The following is a 22,497-nucleotide window of genomic DNA, read 5'->3' on the forward strand; positions in this document are numbered from 1 at the left end:
TATTAATCTACAGTGTTTCAAATAATTACAATAAATACAAAGCCATGAATGAGAAGTTGTTTCCAAACTTTTGACTGGTAGTGTACGTCAAAAGTAGTGTGTGCCTTTCGCCAGGTCGTCACTGGAAATAAGAATTTGTTCTTAATGACTTACCTGGTTAAATAAAGGTTAAATAAAAAAAAACAAATGTATATTGCCTTTGTTTCAAAATTTTAAGATACCATTTTTTCAGTTTATGGAAACTTAAGAACACCTTTTCTCAAAATTTGAGGGACCTTTTCCTTCAAAATTGCATATTTACACAAAATTCACATGTGAGACTTTTTTAGATAAACATGTTAATGAAGATAAATTAAACATTTTATAAACATGTAAACAGACTGAATAAAAGAAGCAGTAATCACAATGTAAACTGATTTTCTGTCCCACATGTATGCATGTAGAAATGTTACATGGATGACCAGAAGGGGGCGCACTACTACACATCTCAACCAGCCTCACTGATTTGTGAACACATCAACACAACAAGAGCCTGACTGCAGGGTGAAGAGACACTGCTGAACAGTTATAATATGGTCCAGGTAGAAAAAACTGTGAAATCTGACAGTTACAGTGTTTACGAACTGATTTAAACTTTGCCTTTCTCTTACAATAATATCCCAAACTGGAACATTATGTGTTTGTATTAAAATATAAAACAACATTATACCCTCAGCTGCTCATGGTCCCCCTTAAATGACAATCTGCTGTTAAATAAGTCAATACGGAAGCAAGCAAAAGTGCAGTTCCTCAAGTGTCCACTCTGTTACATGATACAACTGTAGTATGAGGAAGAACCACAAGACTGGTACTTTTAACGGGACGAATGGGATCGTCTCTCTCACACACACACACACACACACACACACACACACACACACACACACACACACACACACACACACACACACACACAGCTCAGGAGGTTAAAGATTTGTAAGCAGACTAATGGCCGACTTCCTCCTCGTATTGTTCGCCGGTCGTCTTCGGGCTGTCTGCCTGATACGTGTCTGTCAATCACAGGGGGGTCTGCATGTGGCTCCATGTTACCATCGCAACCTGGTAGCTTCACAGCAAATGTCAGGGCCCCGACTGAGCGACCCACACACCCCTGACACCCAAATACAGCAGGGGCCCCCGGAAAGGTGTCTTCCTTCATAACACAGGGACCTCACCAGAAAAACTCACACCCTAACTTTCCTTTATGTATTTTATTTAACAGTTTGTCGTGATTTTGTATTTTATCGTATTATACAGACTTAAATACCAAATAATCTGTAACCTGACGCTGCTGTGGTGTGACTTAGACAAAGTTTGGCTTCACTTTTGCAGGATTGTAGTTAATATCCACAGTCGGCAGGAGTCACACACATCAAAGTGAGGACTTTGTGTTTGGAGGAACAATGGACGGTCACACATGAAGGGCCCTGCTTTGTGCCGAATGTTCAAGTCCCTGAATCTCCAAAGACGTCCAGCCGGTGGGGATCCAACGGGCTGGGGCGCCGCTGCACAGACGGGTCAAGACCAATGTCAACAGACTGGGAGTAAAGTCAGACTGATGAAAACCTACAAGATTGGTCCCAAATTTACAGATGCAACAGCTTGATCTGAGGCCCTGAGCTTAAAAATAACAATCACTTAATTTTTATGAATACCAATTTGTGTTGAGTCTCAGTTTCACTGTAATCAGTTCTACAGAGGCTTCACTCTGGCTTCCTTCAGTGGTATGAACCTGAAACAGAAAACTGATGTTCTTGTGATGTTCCTGTGATGTTCTTGTAAATAACGGGTCTTAAGTTTGGTGAAATAACAACATCATGATGCAGATTAGTCAAAAGTCAAAAGTCAAGCTTTGTCAGGTCTGTCCTCAAGAGGAGAAGAAAACTACTTTTACAATGTTTGTTTGTTAAATGGAGGTCTATGAAAGAGGATTAGAGATGCTTTTTTTTAGCTGATTGGTGGATACTACAAATTGAAACCATGATACTTTGAGTTCAGTCTCTTGAGCACAGATTCTGGATGTAGAATCTAAAAGTAGAGATCACAAAAGTTGCCGTTAGCTTTTTCCGACACCATGAACTCGACCGCGGTCTGCTGGATGAAAGCTCGATCTTTGTTTGAACCGTCCGTCGTTCTCGACTTTTCTTTTCCTTCCTTTACATCACCTAACTTCTACACCACATCAGACATTAACACAGACAATGTCTGGAAAGTACAGAGTCATATTTGATGAGTAAAGCCTCTGACTAAGCTGCTGCGTTTGTTGATGTGGGAGTGACAATGGGATGCAAAACCATCCATAAAATCTTGACAATAATATTTGATGTGATAAAATATCTGCAGGATGAAAAAGCTGCGACAGAAACTCCCAGGACAACCGAGAAAGACGACAGATCTAAATCATGTCTTAGAGATTTCCAAAAGGTGTCGGGGGAGCAGTGAAGGTCTTTCATCAGGACGCTCATCACCACTGCAGCCACGAAAAAACCCCTCCTCCCAGCCGAACAAAGAGCGACTGTACTCGTCCTCTCACACACACCACACACACGAACACACACACAGTCAGTTTGTGTCTAATCACACATGGCGTTGTCATCATACAGTGATTTCCTGCCCTGACACAAACTCCACAGTCACTCGGTCATGGAGGTCAAACCGAATTTTCTCAGAGAGGGTCTAAAGACACAAAGGCACTGTCACGGTCCCCGCTGTGATTTGGACTCCACTGGGAGGTACGGAGACAAATATCGAGCAGAGATGAAGTTTGTCACTGTTGGGATGGAAACAAAGAAAGAGTTTGAGAAGTTGCTGTCGGGAGAAAAGGTCAACATTTTGGGAGAATGAACACCCAGGATAAAACAAATACTCTGTCTCATGATTACTTTTTTGTTTTGGTGTCTGTGGTTCTCGTTTATTTACACTGACACGGATTTGGGGCGGATGTTTATGTCTAATTGTGTTAAATAGTGTTTCTATCCCAGAATAAACCAACATCTAAACGTCAAAGTTAACTAATTAAAAAGTAGATGAAAAGTCACGTTTCTTTATGCCAAGGGAAGACCAAAGGCTTCTACTGCACCTTTAAATACTACACACTGTACCTTTAAATACCACGAACTGTACCTTTAAATACAATACACTGCACCTTAAATAATACACAATATACCTTTAAATACCACACACTGCACCTTTAAATAATACACACTGTACATTTAAATACTACGCAATGTACCCTTAAATAAAAAAACACTGTACCTTTGATTACTACACACTGCACCTTTAAATACTACACACTGTACCTTTTAATACTCACGGTACTGGGATTAGCTACTGAAGTTCTTTCGATACAGCAGGCATTTTTTCTGCACCAGAATTCACCAAAACAGTTTTTTTTATCTGAACATTTTAGCATAAAAACATTCAGTTTTTGATTTAAGCGTTTACAAATTGACAATGCTTTAAAGAAATTGTGTCTCACTAAGAAACCACTAAGAGGGCAACATGGCGGCTTGGCATCAGGCCACAAAAGATGCCGGTGTTTCTCTTCACGTGGAAATCTGAAACCTGAAGTACAAACTCAGTCTTCTCCCTCTCATCGATGCTGTTTCATCCTCTAACTTTCCCTCTCCTTCAGTCCTCTCTTCTACTCCGTCCCAACCTGTTAGCTTGAACGCTGACAGACACATGTGACATGCTAAATCACTGACGCCATTGGACATGCTCGCTGACCAAACGGATGACATGCTCGGCTCCTAATCCTCAGTTTGAATCGCACTGCGCGCCGTGACTAAATGCTTTTGGTCAAACACAAATCATCAGTGTGTAATCCACTTAGCTTTATGTGTGTGTGTGTGTGTGTGTGTGTGTGTGTGTGTGTGTGTGTGTGAGTGAGAGAGAGAGAGAAAGAGAAAGAAAGAAAAGTGTGTGTGTGTGTGGTCCAAAACAAACTGTAACATAGCTGCTTTTAAGTTGAACATGTCCTGTAGGTCATGAAGGAGCCAACAGCTAACAGATGCAGCTAACTGTTGACAGATTAGCTAAATGCTAAAGATACTGTCCTGTACATGTTATGTGATGTTTTCCTGACTAATAACACATCTACCTGTATATTAAAGAGTCATGTCTGTTTTAATTCAGTGATTTCCACTAGTGTCTGTTTTTAATGCAGTGATTTCCACTACAGAGTCATGTCTGTTTTTAATGCAGGGATTTCCACTACAGAGTCATGTCTGTTTTTAATGCAGTGACTTCCACTACAGAGTCATGTCTGTTATTAATGCAGTGACTTCCACTACAGAGTCATGTCTGTTTTTAATGCAGTGATTTCCACTACAGAGTGTCTGTTTTTAATGCAGTGATTTCCACTACAGAGTCATGTCTGTTTTTAATGCAGTGATTTCCACTCCAGAGTCATGTCTGTTATTAATGCAGTGACTTCCACTACAGAGTCACGTCTGTTTTTAATGCAGTGACTTCCACTACAGAGTCATGTCTGTTATTAATGCAGTGACTTCCACTACAGAGTCATGTCTGTTTTTAATGCAGTGATTTCCACTACAGAGTGTCTGTTTTTAATGCAGTGACTTCCACTACAGAGTCACGTCTGTTTTTAATGCAGTGACTTCCACTACAGAGTCATGTCTGTTTTTAATGCAGTGATTTCCACTCCAGAGCCATGTCTGTTTTTTAATGCAGAGCAACCTAACCGTGTTCTCCTGTGTTGGTTTATTCCTTAAAAACATAAACGTGTGAGTGTTTGTGAGCATGTTCTCGTCCTCAGAGCGTCGGTCTGCGCTGTGTGACCATCCTTCATGAATATCAGGTATTCAGGGGCACTTAAAGGCTTTAACACTGTGCTTAATCCCTGCTACAAGTCCCCAGAAAAACCAATTTAGGTTCCATAAAGGGTCGGCGTCTCCTCCTCGGCTCTGCTGCTCTTCCTCTCTCCCAGTGATGGAGATTAGGCTTATTAAGAGGGCTTATTGTCTGCGGAGTCATGGATACCCAGTGATTACACACTCTGTGGCTGCTCCTCCTCTGTTCGCCCTCAAACCTCGCAGGGATTCGCTGCCTCCAAAGTCAAATCAATTATTCCCTCCACCTCCAGCCCCCCTCCACATTCACCTCTGATATCGTGCCAGACAGACTGCACACTTCATTGTCAACAAGCAGAGACGCTGAGGCGGAGGGAATAACTGAAAAGAGGCTGTGATTGGGATTACAAAGTGTGAGTTTCACAACCAGGATCATCCTCATCTTTAAAGACAGAAATCTTAACCGCTGCTGATTCATTCACAACTAGATTCACACCTGTCTCCACTGATACATGACCCACGTTACCTGTCAAAGAAATACATCTGTACGTTTCTTACATATGAAGTAAAACAGATACAAAGAGCCCACAGATACAAGGGAAGGAAATTGTCCAACAGCAGCCACACTTTGAATATGGTCAAATGCTTCGTATCACTGAAATCTGTTCAACCTTTACTTAACTTACTTTAAGTCTTTGATGGACTTTATATATATATATATATATATATATATATATATATATATATATATATATATATATATATATATATATATATATATATATTCTTGTTGAAATTCTTGTACTGTACACCTTTTTGTTTGCTGCTGTAACTCCATGAATTTCCCCATTGTGGGAGGAATAAAGGAGTATCTTATCTTATCTTACCCGTCATGTAAGTTAATCATTTGTAATAATTTATCAAAGTATTTAAGTTTTATAAATTAATAAAATAAAAAATCTGATTTGTTTTTCATCAGATTTTGCTTAACCACCGCAAAACTAAATTCAAGAAATTGATTCAAAGTTATTTCTACACATTAGAATAAATATATTTTTTTCCAACTCATCTTTAATTCTGAACATTTTTTAAATTTTTCAGATTTTTAACTTTTATTCGCAGTGTGCAGGCTTGTTTAAAGTTTAATCATGTAAAGCAATATACAGCATATATTGGTATTTTTTGAAAATTGTGATGGCGTCTCTTGGAGAATTTTAAAATGCTCTCTGTGATTTAAATTTAAAATCAAATAATGCAGACGATGCAATATAATTTGAAACAATACAGAACACTATGTTAAAATACATTACGATACAACAGGATATAAAACAGTACAATTTAACCAAGTATAATAAGATATGACACCAGACGACACGAAACGATAGGAAACAACACAACATGGAACAATACAAAACGGCACATAACAAAACAACACAACGCGACACGAAACAATAAAGAAAGACATGAACAATATGAACCGACACAAACAATACGAAACAACACAAACTAATACGACACGAAAGGATACGACACGACACAAAACAACAAGACATGACACAAAACAACATGAAACGATACAAAACGACACAACACGACATGAAACAATATGACATGACATAAAACGAAACAATACGAAACAACATGACACAAAACAATACGAAACAACACAAAACGATAGCAAGGTAAGAAAAGATACTTTGCAAAACAGCACAGTATATGACTACATATTTATCTTGGGCTCTCATCCTGCACAAGTTGTGTTGCCTCTACAGCAGCAGTAACAATAAAATGATAACAACCCATAAGTTAACAGAGAAGCACGCAACAATGGCAACCACAAACCATACGCTGTGAACTTTACCCACGTTACATAACTTCACCGACAAACTGCGCTCATAAAAATATGTGCTGTAAAATGAAAGTGTCGTCAACCCACAAACAACTTTCAGTACAAAAAGATGCAACACTTAGTTTTCTGTTACGAAAATGAAGAAGAATATCAAAATTTTCAGATTTATTTAATGAGCATTGTTTTAATTTTGAAACCATATTTAACCTGAAATAAGGTGGTCAGAAAAAAAACATACAAAGTGCTGACGTGAAAGAAGAGAGTCTTCCCTTCATAATGCACAAACAATCAATGCACCTGCTGTAACAAATAACCCATGAGGTGACTCGAACATATCAAGAATTTGCTTCCTGTTGCTGAAAGATTAAACGCTCCAGCTCTTTACCGAACACCAATTTTAACAGGATAATGTAAAATATCATTTTGCAGCTTTCTGTTTTATTTATTTATTCAAGTTTATTAAGAAAGGATAGGAGGGCAGATAAAGGAGGAAATCAGGAGAAAGAATGGGGAGCGACGTGTAGGAAAGGGGGCCACAGGTTGGAGTCAAACCCGGGGAAGCTAGCTTGAGGACCAATGACCTCTATACATGGGGCACAACTTAATCACAAGGCCAAACTGGAGCCTGGGCTTTCTAGTTTTTGTAACTCCATCATCATCAAAGCAGTAACATAACGACACATTAGATATTCTGTGGAAAAAGAATGAACTCTGATTTGTATTTAGATCCATTTTAACAGGATCGTGAACAAGTTGAGTGGATGTTTTGTTGTTTCTCATCTCTTTCTTTGAAATGAATAACAAATATCTCCTTGCTGAATCGGAAGAGATTTGACCTCTGACCTTGTAGTTGCCACCACGGTGCCGGGACAATGATTTGTGTTTTGCAGGAACCCCCTGCTGCTGCTGTGTGCTCTCAGACTGGATGTTAAGCTCCCAGGAGGTGTATGCGTGTATGTTTATGTGTGTGTTTGTAAAAGGGCAGTCAGGGGCCTACGTTGAGCCCCGGTGGACCCAGGCTAAAGGAGGGTGAAGGGGTGACGGGTTTAAATGTTCCCCTGCTGCTGAGGCACTTGACCCCGGCTGCCCCCTGACACCCTCGCTCATGTCTGATGTCATCCGGCTTTCCTCCGAGTGTTTCCACAAGGTTTTTTCAGAACACTTGGGTTAACTCCACCTGAACACAAATCATAGGAAACAGACCCTCAGGCTAAAATAAGGACTTTATAAATACCTGTTTGTTAGGTACAACAGCTGGTGATAATAACCATCCTGACGCCGGACTAAAGCTGGACCTGAGTCAGAACTCTAATCCGACCTGAGCTACAGTTAGACACCAGAGATGCTTTATTTGTGAACAAGACAGCACAAAGAGCTGGCTCCTTAACTCCCCCGTTAATCAATACAAGACCGTACACCAGGTTGATCCTTTAAGTACTTGTACGACCAGATCAACAAATGTTTTGTTTTAGTACAAACAGGAAGACCCAAGCACAATGAAACGTCCCTTCTTTCTGTGAACTCACATTTAAACTGCTTGGAAAAATACATTAAACGAATACTGCAATTTCAAACCAAAGCAGCCGCAGCAGAAGAAGACGACTCAATAACAAGCTAGCCAGCAAGTGTTTACATCAGTGTGTGGTTTCTACCGAAGCGCAAATACCTTCATAGGAGATGTCAGATGAAAGCCAGGTACTCTGCCCACACCCGACAAAACTTTCAGCACCAGTTTGTACATTTCTTGGAGTGTTTTCTTAAAAGACGGGTGTTTATGGACGACGTTTAACGCAGAATCACTCTCAGAAAAAGATGATGAGTTTTGGTTTAGTTAGACATTTCTGTCAAGAGGCTAGGGACATCGATAAAACATAACTTTGAGCATAATTAGAGATGGATGATGACGTCTTACCAAGCCAGTTGCATTTGTGAGTAGAGTTCATGAAATTATTTGTCATCCGCTTGTCTTGCCTTTCCTCAATTTTACTGAAAGCATTGTTTATCTTTCGTTATCATGAAATTGTTTGGCCACGATAATAATAAAAGATATTTTTTAAGTCACAACAAAATGAGGGTCAAGTTCAAATTGCTTTGGTTGAAATAGTAAAAATGCATTCATGGTAAAGTTGTCAGCTTAAGCCCTGCAGACCTGAGGGGTAGCAGCTTGGGATGCTTGGAGCCAAACCTCCATCTTTGGTCCCCAATTAGCCTCACAGCTAGCTAGCCAGTACAATCAGCTGACTCTGCCCGATGTCAGGTTGAGAACACAGGCATGTTAACTACAAAGCTACGTTAGCTGTGGAGTAACTACTAGCTCCAGGTACCTCCGAGCGGCCTCACTCCTCTCCAATTACCACCAATGTCTTCGCCATTAGAGGTGTCAGAGTCCAAGTCAGACCGTCCTTAAGTCTCTGAGCTACAGCATCAAACTAGCCTCCTTCTCATCGAAAGATTAAAATAAGCGTCTTCTCTTCTTCTCTGTCTTCTATGGTTATTATTGGTTCCTTGGATTCTAAACAAACAATTTCAAATTTCTAGGCTTGACCTTCTTAAATAAAAATATCGACAATTTGATTGAAACAAACCTTATAATTTTTACATGCTGTTGATTGTGTACAACACCTTGGATTGAACTGTTAGAAGTTTTTCGTGGATTAGGGTTTAAAACATCTCTCTGACCTTGCACTGTGACCCCTCTGCACGGTCTCGTTTGGACACAAGAGGAGGAGCGCTGCGGTTAAACAGAGAGGTGAACAGGTGAGGGAGACAGAGACAAGAAAAACCATTGAATGTATAATTGAGCGTGTGCAGGAGCGGGTTATCTCTCGTCACTAAACCCTGAACACAAAGGTCTCTGCTTTTTGTGTGAGGGAACAGAGGGAGGCTTGGCCCATGTGGGACTGAGGTGTGTGTGTGTGTGTGTGTGTGTGTGTGTGTGTGTGTGTGTGTGTGTGAGTGTGTGTGACCAGACAGCAGAAAGGTCTGGCTCACAGGAGACCCTGGTCACTGATAGGCACTCATGGAGCCTCTTCAGCAGGTTAGCGCCGACATAATTAAAAAGATAAACCTTATGAGCGGGGCACAGAGATAAGGAGTGTAATGAGAGCGAGCAGGGAAATCAGCCAATCAGAGGACAACAGGGGGGTTAGGGGGCGGTCCCAGGGGAAATAAACCCCGACCTGTCAATCATCTGACAGAGATAAGTGCGGATATGGAGCCCCGGAGCAGATCTAGGAGAGCATGATTTGTAGCTTAATGTAGTCAGGAGTCTCCTCCAATCAGAGTTTATCACCTGGAAGCACTTAGAACACAAACCTGGAGTCACTGAACACCTGTGTCATCTGTTACAGAGGTTGTTCCTCTGATTCAAGGTGTAGAAGTCTCATTTATATTAAAGCTTTATGTGCACGTATCCTCCAGATAATCTGAGCGTTCACTGCTTAATGCAAAGATTCCTGTGTACATGGTTAAATGAGTTAACATTCATCTGGTCCCTCTCTCAGTGCAGACCACAGACGCTTTATAAGAAGCAGCACTGACTGTAAATAGATGGACGACATGTCTTTACCTCCGCCTGTTGTCCAAAGGGGAAGGCCAAGTATCCCAGGACAGGTGCCGACTTCTTCCTCTTACCAAAACAAACATTAAACGTAATGATGAAACCTCAGAGTGTTGTCGGTTTGAAGCAAACAGGATTAAAGTCAAAGTAAAAAGAAAGTAGTATTTCATAATTTTGACTAAATCCCATTTTTTTAAACTTATTTATCAAATAATTACTTTTTAATCCCCTGAATACGACTAAGCATCACATTATTACAACTTTATTTCATTATTGTGTCATTATATCTGGGTTTAGCCTTGTTTTAATCTCAAAATTAGGATTAACTTTCTCATGACCGTGATTTATACTCCTAATGTGACTTTTTATCTTTTAGTTTCACCATTTTTAACATATCCATGATTTTTATCAGATTATTTCGACCATTTCACATATAATTCTGACTTTGTATCCTATTTTTGTCTCTTTTAATCTTAATTTGGATTTTTCCTCACGTAATTTAGATTTAATCTCAGAACTATGATTTGAAATCTCATTATATTGACTTCTAATCCGCATAATTATGATTTAGCAGAATGATTTTGACCTCATATCTAATCATTTCTATCTTTTCATCTCTTTATATGACCTACTGTTTGAAAATGTGGTCGTTTTATTTATTATTTATGACTTTTTAATCCAAAATTTTACTTTTTATCTCATTATCATGAGTTATATCATTATCTTTAGTGTGATTATGACCTCTTATTGTTCTCATAAAAATAGCTTAACATTTGGGTATTCATTTCAATCTCTTGTACTATTTACTGGTGGAAACAGGTGTCCATTCAACACACTACTTCTTACATATTTAAATTCTTTTTAATTCTCTGAGTGTTCCTAATATTTTGCACAGAACAAATATGACGCCTCACTTCTCTATTTTCCCCCACTTCCTGTTTTATTAAGACCTAAATGAACTCCAGTCTGTGGCATCTTTAAAGGGTCACCTCCACCCAAGCAGAGCGGCAGTGATCCGGCTCTGCAGAAGCCAGGATGTGTGTTATTGCCCAGAAAGAGCGGGCGCCTTCACGGCCCACAGTTCTGCAGCTCGACTCTCCCAGCTGCCTAAATAACAGACATGTATTCGTACAGCGAATAATTCCCAGCCTTCAAAACACACATATAACAATCTGTTCCAGTTGCAGACTTACGACTCTCTCCCACTCGGGTGTGTAAACGATGTGGGAGCACATTGTCTCTTCCTGCTACAGCCGAGCATGTGAGTGCTGCACAGGCGGCTGCCTCGTGATTGACAGTTAGCTCGTCTGTGCGACACTCGGCTGCTCATATGTAGAGTTCAGAGCCGTGAATGCAGGCGTCTCCTGTGAAATGCTCCCCTCTCTCCCTCCCCCTCCTCCTCTTCTTCTCTCCCTCCTCTGTCTTTGACACCCCCGATTAGAAGGGAAACCTGCGTGGAGAGAATGCATCTCTAACAGGAACAACGTGTGGTGCTGTGAGCTGGAAAGTGAGCTCTCTTGTTACCGGGCCTGCAGTCGAGGTTGTTTACATGAGCACCTGAGGAGGAACAGGGTGTACAGCCTGACAGCCGCTGCTGCTTCATCTCTAAGGAAGGCCCCCTGTGAAAGAGGAGCAGAGGAGACGGCCATGATGCCTCCCCCACGCCGTCCTGAGCCCTGCACCTGCAAACTCAGGAACAGGAGGGGTGTGTGTTTGCCATGAGAAACATCATCTCCAAACGTTACATCTGTGACACCCTGACACGTCAGAGGAGATAAAAACACACTGGTTTTAGAGGTTATAACAGGAATAATAATCACTTCTCCAATACCGCTACTGTCAGCTTCAGCTGGCTTCACCTTTCTTTATGCCGCCTTCAATGAAGACGATAAAGACTTTAAATTAAGTCTAAACATTCAACTGAGGCTGGGAGGCATCATTTTCTTAATGCACGGCAAATAACTCAAATCTTAGCATGTGTAGATGTAAAATATAAACCCAAATATCTCATTACGCTTCATATAAGCTACATTAAAATCGAATTTCAGGATATCACGAGCCTAAAATGAGGCCTGGGTTGGTTCAATAAACACCTGCCGATACAGGAAGCACGCATTTCTAGAAATGAGATATTATTTAAGCTGTTAATGTCTTTCAATAAGATGTTTTATTTGAGCTGGTCGATTGAATGTGGCGTTTATTAATGTTGAGGTCAGACTACGTAATCTTTTTGTCTGTTATTACACAAACCACTGACACGTTCTTCCATATTTAAAGCCTTTTGCGGTCACCATCTTGGTTTTGGAGCCAGACATGATCACATACATGTATCTGTGGCAGTGACCTGTCAGGTAGCTCCGCCCTGACTCCGCCCTCTCTCCCTGCTCTCTGTGACTCTAAATAGGACCATCATTTACTACACAACACTTGACCCTGCTGGTCATTTGAAAGAGTGCAGGCTAGCGGTAGTCCTCTCGAACACAGTCTATGATAAAGTCAGCGCCAGAACCACAATTTAAGGACTGCTGTAAGAGATCAATCATAAAAAAATTAAAGGTTTGCGTATACATTTTAACAATATGTGATAATATTTAAAGAACAGGTGGTAATGTAGATTAGAACCCCGACAGAGTGAGCAAGAATCGGCTTATTATGCAGCCACCAACTCGAGACATAAACAAATTGCAACCATTGGTCTACTTCAAACCTGATCCTCTTATTTGTCATAATCCACCTAAAAGTGAACATTTCCATTGAAGGTAACGTTGGACGAGGTGAACTGGACTTCTGCAGGAATATCTCTGTTGACATTTCTGTCCTCATTCAGCTATTCTTCTCTTGGACGTTGACTCATCTTTAAACAGAAATGAGTCAAATGTTATCTCTACCTCTCCTGGTTTCAGTGTCTTTGTAGAGATCAGCAGCTTAGAGATGCTCTCTCCAGCTCTGGATCACAGGACAGGATGTTGCTCCACTTTTCCCTCAGAGATGGTTGGGGCCCAGTAGCTCCTCAGGCTGCTCTCACATCTGTGCCTGCTAACTGTCATTATTTCCCCATGACCAAGACCAGCCTGAGACCACACTAACGTCTTTACCACAGTGTCAACAGGCAGGGGAAAGAGATGGACTACTTTCTGTGGAGTGATCTGATATGATGCGTGATCAGGTTGTTCCTGGTGTCTCTTTTGTTGTTCAGAACGAATCAGTGTTCAATTTGGCTTTGATCAACTGACAGCATTCCATTCTATTCTCCTTTGATGTGTTCCATTCCATTCTATTCTCCTTTATGCAGATAGATTTATGATGTGTGTGATCAGGTTATTCCTGGTGTTGCTTTGGGTTATGAGAATTAATCACTGTTGTCATGCAGTTTGGACCAATCAGAATCAAGTATTTAACAATGCTGGGAAGTAATGAAAAACATAAAAAATATTGTCCAGGTTTTTTCTTTTTAACGAATTCTAATTTATATTTTTACCTAGATTTTATACTTAAAACCCAAAACTATTATTTTCTTTCATTTGTTATAAGTTAAAACTGAGTTTTATAATTGACCTTATATTTAATTATTTAAACATATACTGTATATAATTACTGGTTTCGCCCCCTGCTGTTTATTAAATGAAATACAGGTCTAAGGTCATTTTGCAGAGTGCTTTCTGGAATATTTTATTTTAAATGTAAATGACAATAAATGCAGTAAAGTTTCAAATTAAATAGATAATAGATTTTTGGGAGAATAGCTGCTCAGTTTATGTGTATGAAACACACACTCTTGCATGCACGCACGCACGCACGCACACACACACACACACACACACACACACACACAGAAATGAATTTCAACCCTGATGGATTTTTGTGTATGATTAAGCTAATTGTGGAGTGAGATATAATGAAGTATCTTTGTGTGCAGTAAAGACCGTCCCTGTGCTCTCAGCGGGTACGATCACACTGACGTAATGGAGACAGTATTTAGCCAACAAGCTGCAGCTCCTGACAGATAATTAGCTTTGTTCATCAGGATAAAGAAGCCATAAAGATGTAGAAGAATCTCTCATCCTAATGAAACATGAGTCCTCTCTTAATCTACTGCTTCTTTATTCTCATTAGCATCATAAATAATCCTGGATACTTTCTCTCTTTGGTAAAATGACTGAACGAGGAAACATCAGGGCCTGTTTTCCCCGATCAACTGATCACTCTGTCAGGATTGAGAAGATGACATTGATGCTTTATTGATCAGCTCTGATTGATTTGTTGCAGTGGTATAAGGTTATCTGACACGGCCGTGTTAATGAGCTTTTGACTGAGCAGACGTAGCATTGAGAGCTAACACAGGTCCACGTTTCTGAAAACTCGTCTATCAGAGAAAAACCCTCAGCTCACTCAGTTGAACTCTTCGTCCTCTGGGAGCGAAGTTCATCGTCGCTGTCTGTTAGTGTTTACTTCACTGTTGCTCTCTGAATTACAAACACTTTTATTCCAGATCTAAATTTACAGCAGACAGGCCGCCATGTTGAATCCGTCATTTCTGGGAACTCGGAAGGATCTTCATTATCTTGTTTATTGTGGTTTGGCTTTTCTCTCCACGGGGCACCAACAGTTCAACGTGCAGGCTCGACTGGAGTCGATTCACGATGCATGGAAACAGAGAAAGGATTAAAAAGAGGAGAAACTTTAGGAATTTAAGATCCCACATTAAAAAATACTTTATTGAGACATTAACATATCAAAGTTGACTCTCTGAACTTTATCTGAGCTCCTTTGTATTTAAAATTAAACTGAATCAGGCAGAGAGAAGAGACAAAATATAAAGATGTTTTTCACAATTAAACCATGAAAATATTTTAATCCTTGATTTTAAACTGCCCACATTTTTTACCTACACCGTAACTTTTGTCAACTTTGACTTTGTTATTAGACAACATTTTCTGCTCAAATAACTTTCTGTCAGTTAAATATAAAATCTACATTTACATGAAATCATAGAAACTTTATTTGCACTCTGCCCAAACACAGCTTAGTAAAAAGTTTTACGTTCAGGATGACATTAAGCTAGGTTTAAAAGTACAGGCGAGGATTAAGGACAGTTTTTAAAAAAAAAAATCTTTTTTTTCGGTCTGATAGCTTTTTCAGAACTCTGAGACTAAATTCAGAATTCTCAAATCATAAATTTCACAATTCAATTAAAAAAAACAAACAAACAATAAAATAATCAAATTCGAATAATTCAATTTTTTTTCCCACTTGCCGTCATCCAAGAGGAAAAATATGCTAATAATTTAATTCAAAATAGAATTCTGACTTTAATCTCAGATATCTTTAAAGAAGATAAGTTGTTTTTTTAAGCACACTTAAAAAAAATAAAAGTCTTGCCTGCTTTTCAAAACTGCCACCTTTCTTCAGAATTACGAGTATAGTCAGAACTCTGAGATTAGAGTTGGAAATATGAGAGTTAAGTCAGATTAATAAAGGTTAGGCAAAAACAGAGATTAGAGAATTCTAAGGAAAAAAGAATAAAGTCAGACTTTAATCTAACAAGTCAGAACTCTGAAAAAGTTAAAATGTAATGCCTATTCTCAATTTTATTTATTGATGTTGGTGTAATCCAAGAGAAACACTGTCACTGATTTTTTATTTCCAATTCTGATAATTATGTATAAACTCCACTTTGAAAAGATGCTACAAAACTCAAAATTAACAAAAATACGACTCAACATGAAATCACTCTTACAAAAAAGAAAACATTTATCCATGAGTAAGTCTTCACCTCATGGAAATAATAATAAATAAAGCGTTTGTCAGAATCGCTGACATAAATGTTTCGTCTGTGACACGAAAATTATGCACATTCAAAACGTACATATAGCCAACACGGTTAAACCGCAACCCTACATGAGTAAGAGATTTCTAAATGATTCCAAAACTATTTTTCAGCTGATTGCAAAAAGATTTTATGCTGTCGCTGTTGTCATTGTTTTATATTTTTGTGTATCACAAAAGTTTTTTGACGGAAAAGTTTCATTATTTTGATGCTCAAAATGTATGTGTACAGAAAATTTCCGCAGTTTAGAAATATGTCAGAAAATAATATTAAATTAAAACCAGCATGAAAGCAGTCCAAAACAAACACAATATGTGAATATTAGTTTAAAGGTTTAGAAATACAGTATCAGCCACTGTAAAAAAGAAACCTGTTTATTATTTGTATTAAACAAATATTTGCAGATAAACAGATGAGTAAAACCAAAATAACCCTGCTGAAATTTTGTCCAAGTCAACAATTTTTTCCTCACAGTTTCAGCCACGGATGTTTTGCATCGTGTAATTTAACAGTGTTCAGATAATTACCAACAATGCAAAATATATTCTTACACTTCTTATTAACCACATTCTCCAAACATGTCCAGAATAACATCTTACTTCAAAAGATAAGAGCCAAAAATAACACTTCATTGGCTTCACTGAATAAAATGTCTGCAAAAGCAGAAAATACAATTTTCTTGACTTGATTCTTGAAATAAGACAAACACACATGTTGAGCTAAGAGTTTCTGCAGTGTATTTATATATTTTACACACAGCTACATGCAGTATAATATCATACCCCTCATCATAAAGTCCCTGTTCCTAACTCTGAGACCGACGTGGCTCTATCCCCGGAGCAGCAGACTGATCCTGTCACCACCTGCATGTCGCTTACGTACGAATCGTCTGAACCAGACAAGCTCACAGGCTGAGAGCTGAGGACGACACAGCTGCTCCTCTATGTGGCCTCTCACCGAGCTAAAGGCACCAGAACGACTGTGGGATTGATAATTTATCTTCTCTCTGCACCTCCTCACAGAGCGGAGGGGCGCACGGAGTGATGCATTATGGAGCCAGATCGATGTGAGAGATACTCCACACCGTCGCCACGTTAAAAGCAGAGGAGGGCGAGTTTGACGGAGCATGTTTGGGCTCTTGTGCATGTTAGCTAGCATCTACAATTACAGCCAAACTCCACATCAGTCTGTCTGATTTTATTGTGCACAATTATTCTTTAAAGGTAAATATGAAATATGCATCAATATTAAAACTGCTCTTAAAAGCAGTCGCTCTGCAGCCACGCCTTTAAGACGTATGCACATTTGGCTGTTATTGCACAGGCCCAATCCTAATTCTAACAGTCTGCAAACAGAAGCAGAAAGATAATCCACTGCGTGTGTTTGGGGTTACACCTTTAAGGCTGGTTTGAGTTGAATAAAGCAAAATTATTGAACGCTGTGCCTCGATCATTCCCGTCATACAGCCCTCATTTCTTCCCCTCCACCATATCTGAAATATTTCTTAGCAGAGTTGTTGTTGATGGACTCTCCAACACCTAACGTAGTTAACGCAGCTGCTTTACCTGCTTTGTTATGAGACAACAGACGTCAAACTGTGCAGAGATTAGTTTTGCATTAATTCAAATTCACCTCTCTGATATTGTGTTTTCGTTGGGTTAGGGTAACATTTAGATATTCAACGTGACTTGTGCAATTAATTCTTCTCCCTTTGTTAAAGCATCAGCAGCGTTTCACCACGCCTTGAAGAGTCATGCAAATTTAACCGCAATTGCACATCATATTTTTCTCCCCATCCAGCATCCAATAAAGTTTAATCTGCAACAGAGAGGATGTTGATGAAAACAAACAACATCCACTCAGTTTGTTTGAGGTCATACGTAGAAGGTTGTTGCATTAAGCATTAAAGAAAATGCTGGAGGCTATTTTACATAGTAAATAGTATAGTCGTATTTTTGTTGAAAGAATAAAAATATTTCGGCGTAAGGTAGTCATCGATAATCTCTCAAACACCCAGAAGAAGACGGTGTGATGGATTTATTTACTCTGGTTTTAAGACAGCAGTCCTCAAACTGTGCAGTTGAGCTCATGAGAAGCCGTGCAGAAGAATCAAAAGTTAGGTTTTGAATTTAAGAGGAAATTCGCCTCTTTGTTTCTGGGTTTTTGTTCAGCAAAAAATTAGCTTTAAACAGAATCACTGATTGAAAATACTTCTAACCTTACCAAGCTACGAGCACCAGTGTCACAAGCAAGGTAAAGCTTTCCAAAGGTTCAAGGGAGAGGTACAATGACAGGCTACGAACAACCTCAGCTGTCACATCATCACGCCTGAGTCAGGATCTCTTATCTTACCGCAGACATCTATTAAACAAACGGATTCAGAGTCTCTGTGCAGAAACAAATAATACTAAATAATCATAAATCTGTGTTTTCATGAAATATCTGACTATCTTTATGCAGTTACTGCAATAACCTGGTGTCTTCCTTTGACGTTAGCGTTACAGTTTTTTCTCATCAGGAAGGTCTTCGTGTGTTTATTGGTTTGTTGTGAAATGTTAATTTTAATACATTCAAAGACGAAAGTCAGACAAATTTCCACCTTTTGTATGCAAAACGTATGAAAAAATATTCAATTTTATCTTATTAATGATTATGTTTAACTATTTACTACAAATGATGCATATATTATCTTAAACCAGTCATAAAAACAGTGATACTGCAGATAGTTTTGGTTTGCACTAAGCCTAAAGGAGTTATGTATGTTGAATAATACTCAGGGTTGTGATGTTGCTTAACAAGACCCTCAACTTTGGTATTAAACATACATTTTACTATTGCAAGACTGATTTCAAGCAAAATACTGATAGAGGGATGACAAAATCCATCCATCAGATAATGTTGATTTTGTGCAGAATTGTTGATGTGGAGCGCCTCAATTTTAAAAAACAACACTCAAAGACTATAAAATGGAAAAGCTGTGTTCTGTCCTGTGCATAAATCAGCGTTTGAGGCCTCCTGGTTAGATTTCCTCGTCATAATCTCGCCAGAATAATTACCTCAGAGTCCTCCGAGGCGCTCTACTTTCTGGGGACGGCCTGTTTGTTTTGAAATCCAGCAGCAGAGGAGTGAGCGTCTCAGCTTGCTAGTCCTCCGTCGTGCCACTAGAAAGTGCTCTTCAGCAGCTTATCATTCATCTTACACCCTCCCTCCTCCTCCTCTGCCATCTCTCAGTCTTTCACATCCCCATCTGTCTCCCTCTCCTCTCCTGCTCCTCAGACAAAAGTTCTGCTTCTCATTTTGCAGCGAGCAGGCAGAGAGAATGTGATTTAAAGGTGTGAAGAAGACGACTACAGCCTGCACCGCCGGGCCTGCATACGGTCCCTGGAGTCTGCTTCTCCGTGTGGTCGACGAACACACAGGAAGAGGAGAAATGTGTCCGCTGGGAGCCTCTACAAGCTTCTTCTTCCAGTTGTATTCAGATCATGTGTGAGGGAGTCTGGCAGCAGGCTCAGAGGTCTTCAGCAGGTACAAGAGGGTGTACACGGGATCTTTCACTGCAGGAGTTCACAGAGCTCTTAAAGTCCAAAACAAAAGAGTCCAGTCCAGCATCTGCTACCCAGTAGCAGCTTTCAAAGAGGCTCCCAGAGATCTGAGTCTAAATCACAGAGAGCGGCCGTGTCAGAGGGGAAGACGGAGCTCTTCTACCGACCAAACACCTTGAACTGTTCATTCCTGCTTGTTGGACCATAAAGACGCCTGGGACGCATTAGCTGCCAATGTGAGAGCTGCGGACTACTTCTTTAATACAAACAGAAAATTAAAACATAAAAAAATACATCTCACAGTTCTATTCACCTGAAACTTTCTGACACAACTGTTTAGTGTGTGTGTGTTTTTAAAATAATAAAAACGGGTCTACAACTGCCTGGCTACTGCGCCGTAGAGGAAGTTGTTTAAGCCACGAGCGCCACGTTGTTCACACATTTCCTGTTCCTCCCTTTTGGCTTTTGCAGCCACCTCCAAGACTGTGTCGAGATGCAGTGCCATTTCCTCAACTGTTGATTTGTTAACAGTTGTGGCAATCCTTCGCCCAGCACGCACCCCCATCTCATAAATGCCAGCAATGGCAAGGTTCGCCGTGGTCAGCAACTGCGCCGCTTGTGGGCTGATTTCTGATGCAACTCACCTCATAAACTCTACCAGCCGCAAACAGTGGAGCCTCAGGAAGTTCAAGGAACTAGACGTATGGACCAAAGTCACCTAGGTCTGCGTGTGCAAAGCATGCCTCCTTGTATCGCCCCAGGTCACTTGTGAATACGTTTATTCATCATAATTAGGTCTCCAAGCAAGACGTATATGGCGATGCCGGCGTCCTGCAAGTAATGTGCAAAGTGTCCGATTACCTGCATCCAGGATTCTGAATGAGAGCGTTGGATGCTCAATGCCAGACACACCACTGTCCACCGTACGATCATTGATCGTCTGATAAGTCGAGCGATGACCTCCATAAGCTCCACACTAAACTGGAGCTCTGGTGGGATCATCGCTGATGCCCCCTGCAGCAAGTGGTGGACACGCGTCAGTGCATTTGTGATTGTCGCAACCTGACAAGACACAGCTTTCTGCGCGATTTGTATACGCACATATCCGTGTCAGTACATGTTCCTGTTTTATCAGGGTCATGTGGTACAGGTCAGGGCTACGTAAGGCTCTGGCTCTATGGTTTCCCAGGGCATGATCTGCCGCCATGGATTGCTGCACAAGTGGTGCCTCCAAAGGGTCAACATGATCACAGACCAGAAGCAGCCCCTGCACCATTTGCAGAGGGACCGGCTCTGATGGGCAGCGCATTGCATTACTCACTCGCTTAAGGAATTTGTTATCAACCTGTACATCTGCTGTAAGGGTGCAACATAGGATTGCCTCGCCAAGCTTATCAATGGGACCATCCTCGGGCAATTGCGCCAGGACCTCTAATCCTACTACCAGAGCATGTGGGAACCTCACATTAGTGTAGCAGTTCCAGTCGAATGACAGAAAGGTTCTCAACTTGACAACACCAGAGAACTCCCCGTCTGGTACCGACCGCCAATTTAAAGCGGAGACTTTGATTAACTCTCTCAGCGGTGTCATTGGATTAATCTTTGTGCGCTGTAAGACTAGTACCTATATTCTTATAAAAATGATCTGTTAGTGCTTGACACATCTGGTTTTAACGATAATGTAAATGGTACCTGACAAATACAAACAACATTTACAGAACACAACAAGCACACAAGCTAAAGCTATATAATGAGAAAATGTTCAGAAAAACTTGACAGCCTGAAATGTATGTTTCATGCATCTTCAATTTAATGTTCATGCTTTCATATAATTTGATGCAGTCAGAAGAAGCTAAGCTAGCTGCCAGCCAACCTCAGACTAAGCAGTCTTAATTTTGAAAGTGCTTCCTGATTTATTTTGTATTTCGGAGGGACAAATTGGAAATGAGATGTTGTCTCAAACATAAGAAACAGCAAATACAGAATATGTGACTTAATGCTAACATCTCTTTAATTCTTGTTCACACTTCCTCACATCGTTATCGTATATACACATATTTCTCTCGTACTGTGCTGACCTATTCAAAACTCTAACCCAGTGTAGTCTGCATCAGAGGAGTACGTTGTAGCTGCGTAACCTGTTTTGCTATTAGGCAACGTCTTTATTATATTCGCCTTCTGGGAATCATTCAAGGATTTCTCATAATTTCAGGCTGCCACGTCTCAGAGACAGGAGCAGATTTATGGACTCAATGTAGGAAACCAAGATTTCACTGAAAGACAGATTACTGAGGAAGAATGTGAACAACAGCAAAGCATGATTATATAAACAGCTGATAGTTCTCGGTTGTTTCAAATGAGTCTCTCTTTGGAAATGACCATAAGTAGAAATCAGAATCAGAAATACTTCATGTATCCCGTGGGGGAAATTCAGTCATTACAGTTACCATTTGTACGCTAGATGTCAGAAACTTTAAGATATATTAATAAAACTCAACACATGAATAACAAGATTCACATCACATGTCCGATCACGTAAAGACGATAACTGTCAGAAGCTATCATTATGAATTAGCGCCGGATAAATGCAGGCTGTCAGAAGAGTTTCAATAAAGGAAGTTTGGTTGATGTGCCAGAGCCTGGAGTGATAACTGTATTTACTGATCAGTGTGTGGAGGTGTGTATGAGTGTGTGTGTTAAAGCACTGACGTCATACAAAGATGGACAAAGCTGAAATGTCTGGTTGGCATAGCTGTTATATTGACACCCTGCCCTGTTAGCTCCTCCAACCAAAACACATATTTAGCTTTCTGATCACATTAAAAACAGGTTATCTTTTTCTCTTTTTTAAAAGAAAATCACACGAC

General features: G+C 40.1%; 1 long non-coding RNA gene across 1 annotated transcript; it reads right to left on the minus strand.

The window, feature by feature from the left end:
• Nucleotides 1-14,483: 14,483 nt before the first annotated feature.
• On the minus strand, nucleotides 14,484-19,927 carry LOC117819862. Its single transcript, XR_004632648.1, has 2 exons — nucleotides 19,145-19,927; nucleotides 14,484-14,885 (listed from the first exon to the last, which is right to left on the minus strand). It is a non-coding gene; the product is annotated as an uncharacterized LOC117819862 (long non-coding RNA).
• Nucleotides 19,928-22,497: the final 2,570 nt, after the last annotated feature.

The sequence above is a fragment of the Notolabrus celidotus genome, chromosome 10 (genome assembly GCF_009762535.1).
Source record: "Notolabrus celidotus isolate fNotCel1 chromosome 10, fNotCel1.pri, whole genome shotgun sequence".
NCBI classification, from domain to species: domain Eukaryota; kingdom Metazoa; phylum Chordata; class Actinopteri; order Labriformes; family Labridae; genus Notolabrus; species Notolabrus celidotus.